Source organism: Camelus ferus, chromosome 25 (assembly GCF_009834535.1).
Source record: "Camelus ferus isolate YT-003-E chromosome 25, BCGSAC_Cfer_1.0, whole genome shotgun sequence".
In the NCBI taxonomy this organism is placed as follows: Eukaryota; Metazoa; Chordata; class Mammalia; order Artiodactyla; family Camelidae; genus Camelus; species Camelus ferus.
This window is the reverse complement of record NC_045720.1, coordinates 28326638-28346618: the sequence shown is the minus strand read 5'-3', so window position 1 is coordinate 28346618 and position 19981 is coordinate 28326638. Positions and strand designations below refer to the sequence as shown.

The 19981-nt window shown below is 46.0% G+C and overlaps 1 protein-coding gene and 1 long non-coding RNA gene across 3 annotated transcripts in view; both read left to right on the top strand.

The window, feature by feature from the left end:
* The window catches only part of BAALC (BAALC binder of MAP3K1 and KLF4), a 56844-nt gene that overhangs the window by 7648 nt on the left and 29215 nt on the right, over nt 1–19981 (top strand). The window lies entirely within an intron of this gene.
* LOC116659773 lies at nt 10510–19981 on the top strand. The gene is made up of 3 exons (XR_004315114.1): nt 10510–10519; nt 12684–12686; nt 19546–19981. It is a non-coding gene; the product is annotated as an uncharacterized LOC116659773 (long non-coding RNA).

Here is a 19981-nt window from a genome sequence, read left to right as displayed (position 1 = left end):
GACGTGAATCCTTGAGGAGACACCTGCAGCCCAGTGGCACTAACACCACCCCCTGCCTGTGCTGAGCGCCCCGAGCGGAGCTGCAGGGATGCTCAGATTACCTGCATCCCACTCACCTCGTGGCCTCATTAAAGATGAACAGTCTCTGGGCAGAATAATATTTTTCCCTGATTTCAGATGCAACAACTGTTCCTTAAAAAAATTTAGAAAGTGCAGAGAAGCACATGGAAGGAAACAATGCCTCTGTCACCTTTAGGTTCCATCCTTCAGGTCCTGTATCCGGGTGTATACGCTGCACGTTGCATCGTCTGTGGGAGCTGTGATTAAAGTTTTAGGGACGTGGAAAAAAATCCTTCAAATTGCATGGTAGCTCAAAGGCCAAGAAAAAATTTTTTGTTTCTCTTTGTGTTCAGGGAACTATTTAGAGGTGGTGGCAGCCCCAGTCTAGTTTGAATGAGGGCAGAGCAGAGGGCAAAGGCCATGGCTAAGTGAAGGAGTTTTTCTCCCGTTTTTCCTTTCAATACTAAGCAAATGTGGTTGAATTCAGCAAAATTACGTACTCAGCTAATGCGTGTGAATCCATTGTGTGTGATGGTGCGTGGGACCCTCCATGTCCCCCTCCCACCTCTCTTCTAGTGCCCCCCCCGCCATTTGGCTCAGACTCAGGATTCTGTTTTATATTCTGCCCAGCCGTTTTTTGGGATTTACAGCCGCTTTATGAATGTAGAAACATGGTGTGTGTGTGGACTCGCTCTCTGTCTGAGTCTCAAATGCCCGTGAGGTTGTGCAGGTTGGTGGCCCCGTGTTCGGTTGGTTCCGCGCCACACACTGCCAGCCCAGGGTCCCTGGGTCAGGTGGGATAGGGAAACGGTGTCTGCCTTCATCCCGCCATGTGGCTTCTGTGTAATGAAGCAAAGCCAGAAGCCTGAGTAGATTTTCCTTTCCTTTTTTTAATTTCATCTATTTATTTATTTAGTTGCGGGGGGGTGGTAATTAGGTTTATTGATTGATTGATTTAAATGGAGGTACTGGGGATTGAACCCAGGACCTTGTGCGTGCTAAGCATGCGTTCTTCTGCCACTTGAGCTATACCGTCCTGCCGTGAGTAGATTTTTCTGAGTCTAGCTCCATCTGCTTTACAAACAGTGCCAATTTCTCCCAGGTTCTGGGATTAAGTTGTCTATTAGTCTTCACTCTGAGTAATGTTGTGATTCTTGGTCTTTTTCTGTCTTCGTGAGCATTTTAGTGGGCAGCTGGGCAGGGCTGAGTTCTCCCAGCCAGATGCCCTTCAGCCTGGAAGTTCAACCCAGAGCCCCTTTACCTTCTCCTCTAAGTCACTGCACCAGCCTGTGGGACACACCACACCCACGGAACCACCCCGCCAGATCTGGTCTCTGTTTACAATCTCCTTCTCCCGTGACCATGTCCTCCAGTGCCTGGACCTCTCTCTTCACCAACCTCATTGTCTTCCGTGCTATCTTGCTTGGAGACAGGACAGTTCAGTGGTTAAGGAATTGGACTTTAACAACAGACGTTTCCCAGCTGTGTCACCTTGAGCACGTTTCTTAGCTCTTCTGGGTTTCAGTTTTCGACATTGTAGGATGGGAATTGTTGCAGAATTAATGTTCTCACAAATATAAAGGGTGTAGTGTTTCAATGCTTCCCCTCCAAGCACCCAGGATCCCCTCACCTCCTCCATCTTGTCCTGGGCCCATCTCAAACCCAGGGTCACTGCTCCCCTGTGCTCCTCACATCCCTGTTTCTGAGCTGCCTAGCATTGCTGTTGAGAGTCATGCATGTGAGTGATTGCGCCCGATAGCCTAGGACCTCGTGCCTAGAACCTCAGTGTTCTTAGCGCTTCTCGGCAGTTCTGTTAATCCCTTATTAATGTGCTGTGACAGTCCCCATGTGATACTCCCGACACTGTCCTATTCTTGCCCTCTGAATACGAAAAAATTTGAAGACTTGCTGTGAAGTCTCCCATCTCTCCCTCTAATCACCTGTTGTACATCCTTCTTGTCACCTCAGCATTTGAAAAAACATCTCTAGCCATTGGCTCTCCTCAGATCTGCCTGTTTGGAGTCTAGGTGCACTGAAGAGGTTGTTCTTTGTTGTAACTGTGGGCGAGGCCATCACAGACGGTTCCATTTATTTTCTGCACTTAACAAAAAGTCTGGAGGTCAGCAGCTGCACTGCTCAAGGCTGCTACCGGGAACCTGGGCTCTTTGAGTTTATTGCTTCGCCATCCTTGGTGTGTGGATTTCATCCTCACAGTGGCAAGATGCTGTAGGCATGTTACTTTAGACAGGAAGAAGTGGGAAGGGTAGAAAGAAGCATTCTACCTCTCTCTCTCTTTCTCTCTCTCTTTTTTTTAAATCTGTAAAATGATAGCTTTCCCAAAACCCATTAAGCTTTGCTTGAGTCTCATTGCACAGAACCATGGTACATGGCCATCCCTGTTACAAGAGCCTAGGAAATCAAGACTTTTAGTTGGGCTCATGACACCCTAAAAGTAGTGAGTCCTTTTGGCAAAGAAAAAAAGGGGAGAACAGATATTGGGAAGGCTGCAAGCAGGTAACTGTACCTTTCATCCTAAGGCTGTGTCAGAGAAGCGGGAACATTAGCAGGAGCCAGGGGGAAGCAGGAAAGGAGGTAGAGAGGTGAGGAGCGGAAGGTCAGCCAGAAACCAAGACAACGTAATTACTAGTATTAAGATTTTGCTACAATAATCATATATAATAGTAATTATTGTGTTTTTCACATTCCCCTGTGTCAAATGAATTCATAAAGGTGGATATTTGTTGAAAAAGTTACACGTGCCAATACTGAACTAATTTTAGAAATAAGGCAACAATAGCCCAAACTGAAATCTTTTAAAATGGCCTTCTGGCATCAGACATTGTTTTGTGTACACACAGTCCACACAGTCCACAGTGGTGGACATTCCTTTGTTTTCTGCTTCATTTTCCTGCAGAGCTAATGCCAGCCAGAAACTGATGTGCCCGTGATCTTCTGTGGCTCCAATTTCCGATTAGCGGGAACATTTGTGGAGGTCCCCGTGGGGTCCCACTCACGCTCAGACTGGGGGCTTCTGCTGGAGAAGCAGGAGACAGCCAGCTGGCTGATTGAAAGACTTGACATTATTTCCTGTGAAAGTTAAAAAAAAAACCCAACAACAACACAGCCTGCTACTGTCTGTAGAGCTGGTGTACTTCAGGGCAAGAGGAAATCGAAAGGACTTGTAGAAAACAGCAGGGCTGTTTGAGAAACCGGTCGTCATAACAACAGGGCACAGCGGCGACTGTGAGGGAAGCAGGGATGCCGCGCACCCTTCACAAGAGGGGGATTCAGGTTTAAACACCTCCATCAACAACAGTCCCATTTGACAATGAGGCTCCACCAAATTATTGCCTCCAGCAATCACTTTTCAAGGACAGGCTTCATAGCAGCCAGGCTCAGATTTGCTTGCTGGGGAGATAAGTGGAATGTGTGCAAACACAAACGAACCCATTCTCTGCCTCATGAGCGCAGCTTCTGTTATCTGCGTGTGTTCAGTACCCAATCCTCTTATCCCCATTTTACAGATTGGGGTAGTCAGCAAGGTGGGATGCCTTGCCCAAGTGCTGCACATCAGATTCTCTTGGGGAACCTAAAATGAAGTCCTCACCCTAACCCTGGGGCTTCAGATATGGTAGGGTGGGGTGGGGCCCGTGCTGAGTGGCATTCCCTTTGTCTGGAGTGGGGCAAAGATTCTGCATTTCTGACTAGCTCCCAAGTGGTGCTTGGACTCTCACAGAGAAAGGAGGTCTTTGATCAGAGGTTGGCAAACCTTTAATGGAAAGCACCAGATGGTAAACACATCAGGCTACATGGGCCACATGACCTCTGTTGCCACTACTCGACTTGGCTATGTTTAGCACCAAAGCAGCCACAGGAAAAGATACAGAGATGAGCGGGTATGGCTGCGTGCTCACTCCTGTCCTAGGAGATTCTGAGGCTCAGCCAGGTTTAAGAGCCATTGTCTTTATCCCCAAGGCCGGGGTGGAAGAGAGAAAGGGACAGGTTTGCTGTCACTAGTCCGAGCCCTCAAGCACACCTCTACCTAGCTCAGCACAAATGAGCCCTCAATGTCAGTGCAATGAACAAGTAAATAGGATTAGTGCATTTTTCACCTTGAAGGCAGTTTTTAAAGGTTATTAAGGTGTCTCTGATACCATTAGGTCATCAAGGCATTGTATATCTTACTATGCAAATCTTACTCCTGAGTTGAGTAGGGTTTGGGAAGAAACCTGTGTCATGGCATCACCCAGAGTAAGTTTGGGGCTCTGGGTCTCTCAGGTGCTCTCCCTGCCTAGGGCCCCCAGGAATGTCGGGATCCTCTGTCCCTTCATCACATCACGGGTCGCTGTTGATTCAAAGCCACGAGGCGGCTGCTGTGGCCTGGGATGCTTTTCCCAGCTGCACTCGGGCTCCCCCGCCTCCACGCCACCGCCCTGCACTTCTTCCATGGTGTGGAGCTGCAGGGAGGTGAGAGGAGTAATCAGGCATCTCCAGTGTCTCTCCGAGCTCTGTTCACCTTTCTTTAATGCCCAGTTACTGCCATGGGCTGTAAGGCCCGAGCTGGGGTGTTTCAAAAGTCGCCTCACGTCTGGTTGGCGGTGAGTCTGGGCAGCTGATGAATGGATTGCTGTTATGATGTTTACTTTTCTGAATCAGGTGTTCCTTTTAGAGACGGGGGCTTCGAGCCATGACGTAAGGCTTCAGAAAACATCCAGTGAACCTAGTTACAAAAGGCACCATTTAAATAGAAGCTGCCCCAAATGTTAACAAAGGGGCCCAGGGAGAGTGTGCCTGTGCCCTTAGTTTTTTTTCTTTTGCACATGAATTCGAAGTTCAAACACTGATTGTTCTTGGAATCCCCAAATCCCATAGCCATAAGCAAAAACTCAGTGGGAAATGTAATAAAAACACAAATGAGAAGGCAATTTAAACATGTTTGCGCGCGCACACACACACACACAAACACGCACACACCCCAGAGATTACATCTACAACTGGAGATACCAACTAGTTGCAACTGGGCAAAACAATTCTGGAACCCCTTCATTGTAGCCGCAGGCATTTTTAACATAGCATTTCAATTTTTATAAAAGTGTAAAACCTTAAGGTTAACTATACAAATGAACACACATTATTTCAAATATACATATATATACATTGGGGGAATGGTATCATGAACCCCTAGGTACCCATCATCCAGCTTCAACGATTATCTACACACAGCAGGACTTGTCTCATCTCTACATCCATCCGCCTTCACCCACTGGATTATTTTGAAGCAAGTTCCAGAAGTCATGTAACTTCATCCATAAATACTTTAGTGTGGATCGCTAAAAGCTAAGGACTCTTTTTAAAAAGATGTAAGATTGAATCACATGAAACTCATTTTTGTAGGTTGAAATGGTGTAATAGCAGCAATTCTGTATGTTTCAGCCTAACCAAAATACCATCAGTGTACCTCAAAGGTAATGAAAATTCCTCTCACATAACCAAAATTCAATCATTGTCCAAATTTCACCAATGGTCTCATGTTCTTTTCTGTGATTGGTTTGAATTAGGATACAATGTCCACACATTGTATGTGATTGATATTTATCTGGTTATCTCTCAATTTGGTGATACTAAGATTGGCTGAGACAATCCCATCATCCATTGTAATAATATTATCATCCTCATCAGATTTTAGTCATTGATAATCAATGTCGACATCAGTTATTTCATTAGGAATTGCAAAGTGGTGATATTCTAACATTTCTTCAAAATGTATTAGACATTCTATAAAGAATGACTATTCCTTATTGCCCATTTGGTTTCCCTGAAAAGGCAGAGTAAATGTTATCCTACTTCTTTTCCCTTAATTATCAGCTTTCAGTTTGTATCCTCGTTGCCTCCAAAGGTGGAAATAACATTATTAGTGCCTGGATTTTAGAGTGTTTGATGAGTTTTAATTCTTTGCACTTACTGCAATTATTATTTTATGTGTGTGTACTTAAGCTGTCCCACCCTTGACAAGTGGGAGCCTCTCAGTTTGGTTTCTTTTTACACAACTTCAATCATCTTTGATAGCCCTTCCTTTCTGGTATTTGATTTTTTTTTTCTAGGTTTATCTTACATTTTTCTGTGCTAGACTTTGAATTAGCCATTCCCCTAAGGAGTCCTGGTTCCAGCGCCTGGGTGCTCATTGCTATTGGATTGGTTATTGTTTATAGACCTTTTCAGCAGACAGAGGTAGAAGTTATTTATTTTCTTTTTTAAAGCGACAGTATATTTGTGTTGATATTATAGATTTAGATTTTTCAATTGTAGGGCTTTCCCATAATTTTTTGATTTTATATTTGTTCATTTTTTAGAATCTGAAAATCTTGGTTCCTAACAACATTGTAAATGCTTATTTGCTTTTTATATATCTAACAATATGTTATTGAAAGTATTTTCAGATTTTTATGGGGGTTTTTGTCCTTAGGGTATATCACAGTAGAAATGTACAGTTAGATTGCTGTTTTAAAGTCACTTGAAATAATTCCTTGGTGGATGGTTAAGCTATCAACTTGCTATATAGGTAGGTTCATTTGTTTCATTTTTGTGGCAAAACTGTTGTTTTTTAAAATTTCAGTGTAATTTTGTTTTATTATTTAGGTAAAAAATTTACAGAGGTCCAATGACAAATCTACAAAACAAGCTACATTTAAGAAGTCTAACTTTCATCTATTTCCTCTACTCTGTTCCCTTTGTCCTCCTGTAGTTTTGGTTATCTTTTCATTAAAAATTTTGTAAAATAAACACACATACCACACACACTTACACAATTCTCTCCATTTTAAAGATAAAAGATAGTGTACTGTACCTCTGTTATGTACCTTGGCCTTTTCGCTTAACAATATATTCCAGAGATCACTTCAAAGGAGTATAAAGGTAAATTTCTCATTCTTTTTTTTATAACTACGTAGTGCTCAATTGTGTGGGTAGGTCATAGTTTATTAAACCAGTCTCCCACTCACGGCCATTGGGTTGATACCAAACTTTTGCTGTACAAACAGTCTTGTCCATGTGTTTTGTCATTTTGCCAGTGTACCTTCAGGTAGATTCCTAAAAGTGGGACGGCAGGCTGCAGGCTGAATGCAAACAGGTATTGCCAAATTCCCCTCCCTAGGACGTGCACCGTTTTGCATTCCCACCAGCAGTGTTTGAGAGTGCCTGTTGTCCCCTAGCCTTGCCAACAGAGAATGTTGTCCAAATCAGGGAGTTTTGTCACTTTAATGGGTAAGAGATTGTCACCTAGTTTTAATGTGCCTCTCTGTGAGTGAGGTTGCTGTCTTTTCATATGATTATGGACAAATTGCCTTTTTGCCAGATGCATACAATCTGTTTATATCTCTAGGCCTATTCTTTTGACCATATTCAGTAGTAGCAAATCTAAAGTCTTCATCCTTTGAGGATGACGGAGGTACTCTGAAGAGCAAGAAGTCCCTGAAGTTATTTAGTAGATAAAATTGTGGGGATTTTGCTGTCAGATGGAGCAGCTGGGGCTCGCTGGGCACCTCTCTGTCTTAGTGCAGGCCCGGGGCGTCTCCATATGCTCTTTCTGCATGGACTAGCTTGGGCTTCCTCACAGCCTGGTGGCCTCGGGCAGTTGGACTGTTTATGTAACTACTGCCAGTTCCAGAACATGTCCCAGCTAAAAAGGCAGAAGCTATATTACCTCTTGTGACCTAGCTTTGGAAGTCATGGTGTCACTTCTGCTTACAAGTGAGTCACGAGTCTGCCCAGGTTCAAAGGGAGGGAATTAGATTCCACCCCTTGATGAAAGAATGGCAGAGTTCTAGAAGACTGTGGCAGTTTTAAGAACTGCGAAGTGTCTGAGATTTTACCTGACAAGTTAGCCTGTGACAGTGTCTTGGACGCTGGAAAGACATGAGTCTCCTGGGTCAGAAACAAAGGACTTGGTCACGAGGGCACAGCAAGCCCCATGACAGTCAGCATTTGCATCAACTCCCCTTTTCCCCAAGTCTCACAGAGGTGACGCAGATGGGCCCAGATGGGTTCCTGCACATGGGCTAGATTGGGTTACAGATTTCTGTGCCTGCTTTTCTCACCAAGGGTGGTATAAATGCACCGTCAATGCTCCTTGCCCTTGACCTCTCTGCAGCTTTCAGCACTGCGTTGTTCTGGCTAATCTCCTCTGCCCACGCCCTCCCCTACTTTGGAAATCAACCTTCTCCTTCAGTTGCACCGCTCCCACCACGGATGAATTTCTCTTCTACCTCTGATTACGTCTTCTCTGCCTCATTCTCCCTTTTGGCTCCTCTTTCCTGGTTCCCCGACCCCCACCCTGGGTGTGTGACTCTCCATGTCCTTCCCCAGCTCTCTTTCCTCACTCGGCATGCTCTCTCCTGCAGAAATCACCCACATTTCCAACTGCTAGCAAGACAGCCGGCTGCTGTCCCCCAGGTGCCTCAAATTCAGTTTCCCCCAAACCAGACTAACCTCTCCATCCACATACCTGCGCCTCCTAATGTGAGTTCCCTCTTGGTTCACCACAGTCATCCTCTGGTTGTCTGGGTGCTAGACTTTAATGTTATTTTTGTTTTACTCCTATCTTTCTTTCTGCACATTTAATGGGTAACCAAATCCCACAGACTGTCTTCTATAATGAATAGTTTTTCTCAGGTCTCAGGACCAGTGCCCAAGTTCAGGCCCCTCTCAGGCTCACCTGTGAATAGCCTCACGTCACCCTTCCTATGTGTCACATCTTGATGGCAAGACAGGTGTCCCTCTCCTCTCTCACTGCCCTGTGCTTGTCTTTCCCCAAAACCACTAGCTGGATTTCTCAGCTAGTGAACAACCTTATTCCTTCCCTCCCTTCCTTTCCACAAATGTGCTTCAGCACCCACTGTGGGCTGCCGGGAGGCACCGTGGTAGACACTGTAGCAGTGAATGAGACCAACAAGGCTCTGCTCTTGGAGCGGACGTTTGGGTTGGGGGTGATGGTGACAGGCAGAGAAATAAATAACCAAGGCAATTTCAGATATCTGTAATCACCATGAAAAACACCAAGGTAATGAAAGAGATGGAGATGGGGAGGGAGTGGGGGCCAAGAGATTGGGTGGTGAGGGAAGGTCTCTTAAGGAAGTGGTATGTGAGTTAGACTGTGAGTGGAAAGCAGGGCTGGCCTTGTGAACGTTAGGGACCAGACTGCTCCTGGAGAGCCACCAGAAAGTGCAAAAGCCCTCAGGTTGGAATGAGCCTGATGTGATGGAGGCACAGAATGAGGCCAAAGTGATTGGAGGGAACTGAGAGAGAGGAATGTAGCCAGAGAGGCTGTGTGTAGGGGATGGAATATGCATCGCCCTGTGAGTGATGGGCAGGAGTGTGGGCCTCGTTCCAGCAGCGGAGAGAAGCAGGGCTGGGATTAGCTGTCCCCATGGAGGCTCTGAGCCTCTCCTTCCTGACCTTCCCTTTCTTGAGTCATTCCTCACACTCCTGCCAGAGTCTTTCTGGAGCATGGATGTGGTTCTGTCACTAGGGCCCCAAAATGTTTCATGACCCCTGTTTCCTATGTGGTATATGATGAAAATTTCAACATGGCCTTCCAGACCCTTGGCCCTCGGCTTGAACCTTCTGCCCCTACCATCTCCACACTCTTGAGTCCTCACTGCTTCCTAGCCCTGCCCTCACCTTTCCTCTCTATGTGTTTAGTCTTGCTTCCTCAGATGGGACATTGTACCTTCACACTTGCTCATCACACAGATCTAACCCTGAAGCCATGCCCACTGCAGAACTCCCCTAGATTCTCCCCATGGAACCAACCTCTGTGGCCGCATTTCCCTATTCTACTTTTTTTCTTCTAACCATGATTTCCACTGCTCTCTGGTCAACCAACGGGATGCATGGGCACGGGTCCACCCTCCTGCAGGAATGAGGGCTCCCTGGGGGGCAGAAATTGTGTCCTGCTCATTGTCTGTCCCCTGTGAAGCCTTGCATGAAATAGAAGCCCCAGTAGTGTTTTCTGAGATTGACAAGATAGGCACACACCTGCTTCGTTATCCCATCTTGCATTTGAAGAAGATGATGGGCTGTTCCTTGGCTATCACACGGTGGGGTTTCGGGCCTGGCTCTGTGGGCATTTAGCTGTGTGGTTGCACAGTGACGTAACTGCGTGCTCCAATGACCAAATGACTGCTTTGCTGCATGACGACACTGCTGCATGGCTGACCATGTGGCTTCCCGGCCATGTGGTTCCATTGCTTTGACAAAAAAACTTCCCTTTACTTTTCTGTGAGTTGCATCAAGATTTCTACCAGCATTCTGAGGTTGGTTGTGTTTTCCATAAGGAAGCCATTCGCATTTGGGGTGGGGCTGCGGCATGCATTCATAAACATTAAGCAACCCTTGACCCTGCCACCAAACTGCAATGTGGCTCTTGTCATCAAGACAACCAAAAATGTCCCTGTGCCCTTCCGTACTCCCCTCCCCACCTGTTAAGATCCCTAGATCATGAGCACAGGGGAGTAAGGTGAAGGGAAAGTTACAAAGAAATTGTGCTCATCAGACGAAGCCAATAGCTGAAAAGGATCCAAATAATTGTCAAGTACAAACCCTGAAGTTTTCATGAGCTGATCAAGACCTGCGGGCTTAAGGGCCTGGGCTGAACTCCCACAGCTTGTCAGCCACAGAACCCACACTGGAATGCATTTTTAAAAAATCTGGGATCTGTAATATAGGGATTCACTTGTTTTTATATAACAAATACTTGTATATTTTATTTTGGGCCAGACACTGTTCTAGCCACATAACCAAACTCATTGAGTATTTGCAGCAACCCTGTGAGGTCAGGTTACAGCCACTTTGCAGATGTGGCCACACAGCACTTACTTTCTTTACGCCATGTAGTTGTTTTTTGTTTTTTGGGTTTTTTTCGATAGTACGGTGCAACCCCTGGAATGTTGTGGGGCAGATCAGATGGTGTTGAGGACTCAGCTCTCAGTCGTGCACAATACATGCTGGCCGTCGTTCATCGTGACTGTGACTGTGTCCCCATGCTCCTCCCAGTGTCCTTCCTTTCTTCTAGGTGGTTCAGCTCCTCCCAGATGTCCTAGGTCTGTCATCTGAGTTGTCTTTCCCTGACAGGACACACCTCATGGGCACAGGATACGGACCTGTCCTGGGAGAGGTCATCTTTGCACAGTTCCTCTAGGGACCTGGAATTGAAACTCTCGCCACTCTGGGTCCTGCTTAATTCTTAGAATCCACTTGCATCTGAAACTACAGAAGCGCTTATTTCTGTGTCTCTGCTCCAGGAACACTGTGGGGCTCCCCTGTGGTTGATTTTGTTCCCAAGACTGGGAGAACCGAGAGGGGAGGGAGGCAGATAAAAAAGGAGGCTGAAACTAAATATTCATCATTGAAGAGGGAGCCCTGCTTTCCCAGACTGCTTTTTTCAGGCCTCAGGAAAACTCTCTTTGTTGCCAGGGACTTCGTGAATCAGGGCTTTTTTGAGATGGAGACGTGTGGGTGGGGAAGGGGAGCCCCTGAAGGCAGACACTGAGTTTGGGATGGGCGAGGACACTAGTATGGGGATTCTCCCCTAGCCAGCATGTTGGGAGGGGGAGATAGTGATTTCCTGGTATCCAGAAAGACCTCGTTTTATTTTTTAAAACTTCAGAGTGGTTAAATAAATGTGTTTGAATGTGTCTCTGGGCTTTTGAATTTGTTCAAACCCAGTGAACACATTAACCATTAATGAGGTGCTTGTGCCTCTTTGAAAGCCTGGTAATAATCCCCTTAAGAGAAAATCATATCTATTTAATCTCTTTCTCTCTGTGTAATGCTAAATACAGCATCTAAACTGGATTTATACCCTACAATGCCCAGGGTGGCTTAGCTTGCCGAGGCCTCAGGACACGTTAGGATGCTTTAAATCCAAATGGACTCTGAAAATACATGTCTTACAGGTTAATTCTAATGATTGGTTCATAAGACAAATCAAGAATCTAATTCTGGATGGAATGTAATCCTTTTGCCTCTATGAGCCACTTAACGCTGCTATTGGGCCTCAAATGATGCCATGAGTATTTATTAATTTTGTTACCTAAGTTTTAAATTTTTTTGGTGTGGGTTTTGCTATTGGAATGATAGAGAAATAGACGTTCTTGAAGGGCTTGAGACTAAGGCAGACCAAATATTGAAATCTTCCCAGTCAACGAAGCGTCCACACTTTTTACCCTAAAAAATGAATGAATTTGTTTTTTCAGCAGTTACTTAGGGGAGCACTGACAGGGTGCTAGACACAGTCCTTGGCATTTAGGATGGACCTGTGAAGAGCCCTTGTGGAGTTTACATGATCCTTTGTATGAAATTTGTCATCCTTCTGCATCCCTCCCCTCCCCACCTTGCCCCCATCTCCTGCATGTCCGTTAGCTGAGTGGCAACATGCCAAGCTAAAAGCCAAGATTCTGTTACTAAGGCTAAAGCAGAGGGTTAACATTAGATGGCAGCTAGCAGTCTGGCCACAGTCCCCCCCCCCCCAATTTTTTCAGATCATTTTGAAAATAGGGGAACCATTGCTGAAGGAGGCTCCCAACTTCCATCTCCATACATGGAATTATACAGGACGGAGCCTGTAGGATGTGGCAGACCCACTTTACCTTCCTCATTTACTCATCATACCCTCCTTCTCTTAAATAGTTAAACGCCCAGAGACTTTTCTTTCTCTTTGCTTTGGCTCAGCTGTGTCTTTCTCAAGGCTAAGCTGCAGAGACACCTTCCTCTGTCCTCACCTTCCCTCTGTTTCCACAACTCCCAGTTTACTCATTTTCCCTCTGTTATAACTTTCCAATAGTGTGAACTCCAACAAGAGGCAAGGTTGAGCATGAATGAAAGCAAAAATTTAAAAATTAAAAATGTATGCAGATCGAATGGCCACAAGACGATTTTTGTGTTCTCGCTTATTTATGTTCTAATTTCAGGATTGTTTTGTCATTTCTGAAGAATATCCTTTCGGCGGTGATTTCTGGCCTGATTCCTCTCTTTCCTAGTTACACTGGGGAAAGGAATTCATTCATCAATCTCTTAACTTATAAGGGTCTCATAAGTCACCCTTCCCAGGCAGATGGGCTTCAGCAACTTAAAAGTGGTACCTTGAAACCTTTCGATTTAATCATAGTTCTAGGAAGGGAGTTAAATACTGAGTTAAGGTTAGCTTCTTTGAATGCCAGGAGACTGCCTTTGGGTGGCCCTTGTCTGGCCTGGCCCCAGTTGTCAGCAGTGTATCTGGAGCAAAGAGAGCAAACCCAAGAGGCTTTTGAGATGAGGCATTGGTGGAGAAGGCCTGCTCTGCCACAGCCGAACTGCACTGGTGAGCATCACTTATTCACTGAAATAAACTTACTCTGTACCAGGTCCCTGCTTTACATATATCATCCTCTCAAATACTATTCTTGTTTTGTAGGTGAGGAAATCAAGGCTCAGAGTTCGAAAGGAGCTTCTCCAAGGTCCATGGCTGGTAGAGCCAGATTCAAACCAAGCTTTCCTTACTCCAGAACCCTTCCCTATGGCCATGGGGTCCTAAACTTTTAGAATTCATGGGCCAGTAACTTTGTTTAAATTTGTGTAAAATTAAAAAGAAAATAAGTGTGAGTGTGCATACATGCTAATACAGAGTTGCTAATTTTTTATTATGTCATCAGGGCATGAAAAAGGCCTGTCATTTATTATTACTACCATTTAATTGGATAGAATATTTCTGTCTCTCTCTCACACACACACACACACACATGAAAAACCATTTCTAAATTAATTCAATGAGTATTTACTGAGCAGCTATTATGTGCCAGGCACTGTTCTAGGCACCAAAGAATATTATTGACAAAATAAAATTTCCACCCTCATGCTTAAATCCTGAGATTTGATGGATTAGAAAAATAATAAGGAAAGTGCATGGCATGTTAGAAATGAATGCTATAGGGAGAAAATAAGGCAGGAAAGAGGGATGTGAGTATGTGGGGGAGGAAGCCCCGGCTGAGGAAGGAGAGGGAACACACCCGTCTTGCTAAGAAGGGACGTGGACAGTCCCAGCACCCGCACACACCTGCTACACGACTGCATCTTTCTCATCGTACAGGACAGCGGGGAACTCGTCCCTGTGACCCAGCACTGGAAACCTCTGCCTGGTGTTAGCCTAGCTCTGTAGAAGTTGAGACAGGAGGGGCTGGTGAGGATGGTTCAGTCTCTGCTTTCCATTGGTTTCCTCTCAGCCTTTCCCCCCTGAGGGCTTTCAATTCCTAGGCTGCTGATTGGCTGGGGTTTTATCTGGCCCAAGCCACGATCCAGGAAGTTTTCATTATGCCTCAGTGTAAACCAGTATTTCAGAGGAAGCACTTGCTTTTTGAGGGTGAAGCTCTGGGGCCGTGCCCGCCTGCCTGCCCTGTACCCCCCCCCCCCTTGCTCGGCTTGCTGACTGAGTTTGGGGGGAGGAGCGCTGGTTTCTTTTCCCCATGTGTGTGCCAAGGAGTATATCGAAGTGTATTTCTCAAAATGTTAAAAGCTTAATTCTCATGCAAATGATGAGCAGGTCTCACTATCTATTTAACTCATTAATAAGGATCACAGCAGGGTGGTAAAGCCAGGCCAAAAGAGAATATGAGGGTGTGGTTATTAAAGGGGCTGCAGGAATCCTTGTGGTGTTGGAGCTGTTGTGTATCTGGACTGTGGTGATGGCTACAGGAACCTACGCGTGTGTGAAACCGGACAGGACTAAATACAAATACACAAAGGACAATAAGTAACGCTGGAGAAATTTCAGTAAGATGGATGGATCATGCTCATGTCAACACCCTGGATGGTAAGTAAGCAGTGGAAAGAAGGAAAGCAGAAATAACATTACTAAATTAAATACAAAACTTGTTATATCCTATAGGGCAAAAAAGAAAAAAAAAGGTAGGATGTAGTTTGGGGGTTATTCTCTCTAGTAAATGGAAAAGAAACTCATCATACATTATCAGCTCCCAGAACTGTAAAATATTTGGGTCATAGCAAAATGTGTGAACAAAGTTGCAGACTCCAGAACAGGCCCTTCTGACCTCAGCACTATTGCTGTCCTGGGGCCTGGAACGTTCTTTGCTGCGAGAAGCCATCCCGGGCATTGTAGGATGTTTAGCAGCATCTCTGGCCTCCCCCGATTAGATGCCAGGAACCGTCTCCCTGTCAACAACCAGAAATGTCCCCAGATGTCTGTAGGGGGTGATGTCACCCGTTAAGGACCACTGTGCTAGGCTCTCGGGCCCACAGAGCCTGAAGACCTTAAGGTGAGCTTGCTGGGAAGTGCTCCTGGCATGATATGAATCGTCTCTTCCCAGCTTTCGGATAATTGTTCTTCACACATAAAACCACCAATTACAGGGTCACTGTGCTGGACACATGTGCACTGAGCTTTACCAGGAGTCACAGATGTTTAGCAGAACAGGCCCCTTAGACATTGCTTCGGCCTGGTCCAACCGCCTCATTTTCCAGCTGAGGGTTGTGAGGGGAGATGGTGTCTCTGAAGCAGACAGCTGGTTCCCGGCAGGGTGTGTCCGGTTAAGCGCTCTCTTGTTCTGAAATGGGTTTGAGGCAGTCAGTCTGGAGTCATTACAACTTTGTGAGCATCAGCTACATGCCAGGTACTGTGCTAGGCTCCAGGCTTTGACCGTGACCGACACTAGGTTCTGTTCTTGAGGTACTGAAGGTTTTAGTGGGTGGATGAGGCTGTGGGCAGATGACTACTGTGCGATGATTCAGTGGTGAGAGCTGGAAATGGTACGGAGGAGGTAATAGAAGGTCATGGTGGCCTTAGAATCTCAGGGCTTCGGGAAGTCGGATGAGGACTAGAATTCCCAGTTCCTGATCAAAGAGAGGTGGTTGTTCCCCCTGCACTAGCCCTAAGTTGTTGCTCCTAGCCAGAGGGGATGTGAGGCCCAGAAATGACTGCCCACAGGGCAGGCCCAGCCAGCTCCTGGGATTACTGGCAGCCCGGGAAATAATGATGCAGAAGTGGGGAGCTGTGAAGAACACGGGGGAGAAACGAGCAGATTTCTAGCTAAGAGATAAGGCCAAAGATAGGACAGGTGGGCCAGTGGGAGGAATGCAGTTCCCAGTTGGAAAACGGAAGACAGCTGGAGCCTAAGGAAGAGGAAGCAGCAGTGTTCAGAGCCCAGTGGTGTCAGTGGCTTCTTGTTACTAGTCATCACGGGTCCTCAGGGAGCTGACTGCACAGGAACCTGAATCTGGGTCTTCCAGGTTGGCTGGACCAGGGCTCCTGTGCTTGGTCACGGGGAGGAAATGACCTTTGGAACTGGAATTTGGATGCTAACCTCCAAAAAACTTGGCAGAGTCCACGCCAGGCTGGCACAGGAGCTGCTTCCAAGATATTTTAGATGCAGAGCGTCAACCTCACCCACAGTAGCAGTTCAAGGAAGGAGGCTTCCAACTTCAGCATCCTTCAAGCCCCTCCCCCTTCCTCGTGATTCACTGCAGGATCCAGGGAGACGTACACTGGAAAATACGGACCAGAGGGAGAGCCTCCCTGGCCTGGGTGTCAGGAGGCCTGTTTCCCTGCAGCAGGTGGACCATTCAGGCTTCAGGAGAGCTGCCCCAGAGTTGCTAGCAGTGGTCAGTTCTTTTCTCACACAGAGGCTGGGATGAGTAACTCACCAGCCCCATCACCCCTGCTCCATACAGACCCACTAACCTAGGCGTATAATTGCTCAGATTGGTCCCAGGCATAGAAGTCATGGTTGTGTCACTGGAATACCTAAATTTTCAGAGCACTATTAGGTACTAACTGAATTCCCATGCGTGGTCTCTGAAAGCGGGATGGGAAGAATCCCATGATGCCAAGTGTATTAGTTTCCTGTTGCTGATGTAACAAATCACCACAAATGTAGCGGCTTAAACAACACAATTTATTACCTTCCAGTCTGCAGCCTGAAACAGTGTCATTGGGCTAAAGCATGGGTGGCGCTCCTCCCTGGTTGCTGTAGGAGAGAATGAATTTCCTTGCCCTGTCCAGCTTCTAGAAGCTGCCACATTTCTTGATTTATGGCCTCTTCCTCCATATTCAAAGCTGGCCAGTGAAGTCTCATCTCGGGGCCTTCCTTCTGCAGCCACGTCACCTTTGATTCTTACTTTTCTCCCTCCCTCTTCTGCTTTTAAGGACTCCTGTGATTATACTGGATAATCCAGGATAATCTATTTTCAAGTCAGCTTAAAATAGCAACCTTGATTGGAATTAGCAACCTTACTTCCTTCTGCAGCCTTAATTCCCCTTTGCCATGTAACCTAACACAGTCACAGGTTCTGGGGATGAAGAGTAGACAGTTGTTGGGGGGCACATTATTTTGCCTGCCATACCATGTCCCCAGACATTATCTGGGTGGTCAAAACCTAGAGAGCCACAGAGGAAGGGATCTGCCATTGTTTGAGTGCCCGCTGTGTGCCAGGCAGTAAACCAGGTGCTTTAGAGCTGACCTCAGTCTCCCAACCTTCAAGCCGTAATTTACTAGTGAGAAAATGCTGGCTCCCAGAGGCTTAGTCACATCGCTGGTGACTGTGGAATTCTGTCTGTCTGTCCTCCAGTCCGTGCTGCCATCTGCTACCCTTTGCTCCTCCCAAATAGGCCTAGAGGCTTCAGCATGTATATGAGCATATGTCAGTATACGTGGGGGTGGGGGGACAAAAACACAGTAAGAGGTCACCTTCTGAACTTGAAGCCAAGGAGAATCGACTTAAAACAGATGAGAGCGGCAACCAGACGCGGTGACTCATCCAGTGAATTGTGACTGTTCAGCTGCTGACAGCAGGAGGCCAGCAGGGGGCAGGCTCGGACGACCCATCCGGACTAAAGCACAGAGAGCTGTCATTACTCGGTTGATTTATAACTTGCCTGATGTAGGGCTACCTCTAGCATCCAATCAAAGCAGGATCTGAGTCATAAGAATGTCTCAGGTTTTTTTATCCAGCCCTCTGTAATGGGAGGGCACAGGTGTCATGAGAGAGTAATCTTCCTGTCCCAGGCTTCACCCCTCCAACGCCTGGCTGGAATAGCCTCGGAAACGTCTAATTCTTTGTGCTCTGATTCTGTACTCACCAAGCACTTCGGCCTGATTTGATCTTTTATAGCTGATTGGCTCTCCTGCAAAACCACGATTTAAATCGTCGGCCAGGCCCTGATTACTACTGCAAGTCGATCATTTGACTCCATCTCGGGTGGCCTCTTCTCTCATCCCTGTCATTAATCCCTCCAAACCTTCACCACCCCGCAGCCCCCGTGTCCGTCACAGGCGCCTGCCTCTCAGGGAAGCAGTGCACGTCGTACTTCTGCTGAGAAGTGGACCAGTGAAATTCTTCACATTGTCTTCTCCCAACTTTTCTGGTTTTTTTCCCTCTGTTTTCAGCTTCTGGGTTGTTGTTTTTCTCATTTCTGCTGTTTTCTCCCATTCTAGTTTGGAATTTTCACCTTCTCTTTCTGTTTCAGTAGTTATCCTAAAGCTGTAGCATACATACTTAATTTGTCAAAATCTGAAGTTTATCAATAACTTTCCTTGTTCCCATGTTAGCTTAATTCCTTCCTATAAAAAAAGACACTGGTGCTTGAGAGTGACACATGGGGTTCTGTCCCAGGCCTCAAAATTAAGTGATTCCTAGGAGACTGTGACCAAAGACACCTCCCTGAGAGATCTGGGGAGACTGGAGGGACCGGATTGTGAACTGGAGTCTGTTGATACTATGCATCTTTCCTCTCCCAAGCTGGGCCTTTGGAAATAAGATTCAGTCCCTGTCAGCACCTCTGATTTCTGCTAAGTCTTTGATCTCTTTGATTACTAAGTGTGTTAGTTTTCTGGGGCTGCTATAATGAAGTGCCATGGATTGGATGGCTTACAACAACAGGAACTGTATTGGCTCAGGTAACAGACAGGCTGAGGGTAGGACTGCCTTGGGGTGAGGCTGGGTTCAAGGTTCACATGATGTCAGGGACCTCATATCTCCCTTTCTATCTCTCAAGCCCCTTCTTCTGTGAGGGCTCTATTCACAGAGAGGGTCTCCCCTCGCAGTGGCCAGACCACTGCCACAGCCCCGCCTCACATCTCCCAGAATCATGTCCAATGGGAAAGAGAGAGCCTCTTTTCCAGGAGCTTCTGCAGGGGTCCCAAGAGTTACTGACTTGGGTCATGTGATGCCCCAAGCCAATCACATGGTCCTGGAGAATGCAGAGTGGTGACTGGCTCTGCTCTTGGTCACATGCTCTAACTCAGATCACCTGCTCTGAAAGTGGGAGGATGAGGTTACTCAGGAAAAGGTATTCCAATGGTGGGGGACAAGCCCGCTGCAGTGGTTTGGAATCTTAGGTTCTATCAAAGGGGCTGTGGGGTTATTAAATAGATCAGGGAGAGAATCTCTAATGAAGAATATATCCTTCAAAAATGAGAAAAGATCGATAATTTTATGCTTAAGCAAATCGGACTGCACAGTATGGGGAATATAGGTCTGGAAAGGTGCAAGGAGCTCTAAAGCAACCTCTGATAGAAAGCAAATATCGCCTGCATGTTCCTCCAGCTCTACCTCTATAGGCCCACAATCTGTGAACACTTTGTCAGATATTTGCTTGATAATATGCCAAGATATATTCAACTGTGATGAGCACTTATATTTTTCTATATCTTAATGTATTCACGTTTTAGATTTTTTCCCCTAAAATTGCTTGTGAAATCTCACATCTTTATTTTAATAGGCAGCTTTCTAAAACAACAATTAATGATTGTCTTTGAAAAGTCAAAATGTGGCAATTGAAGTACTTTTAATTTCCATTAGATTTTAAAGTGCATTTCTTCAATTTCATATCCAAGTGCCATTTTTAAACATGCCATTTATTTATTTATTTATTTATTTA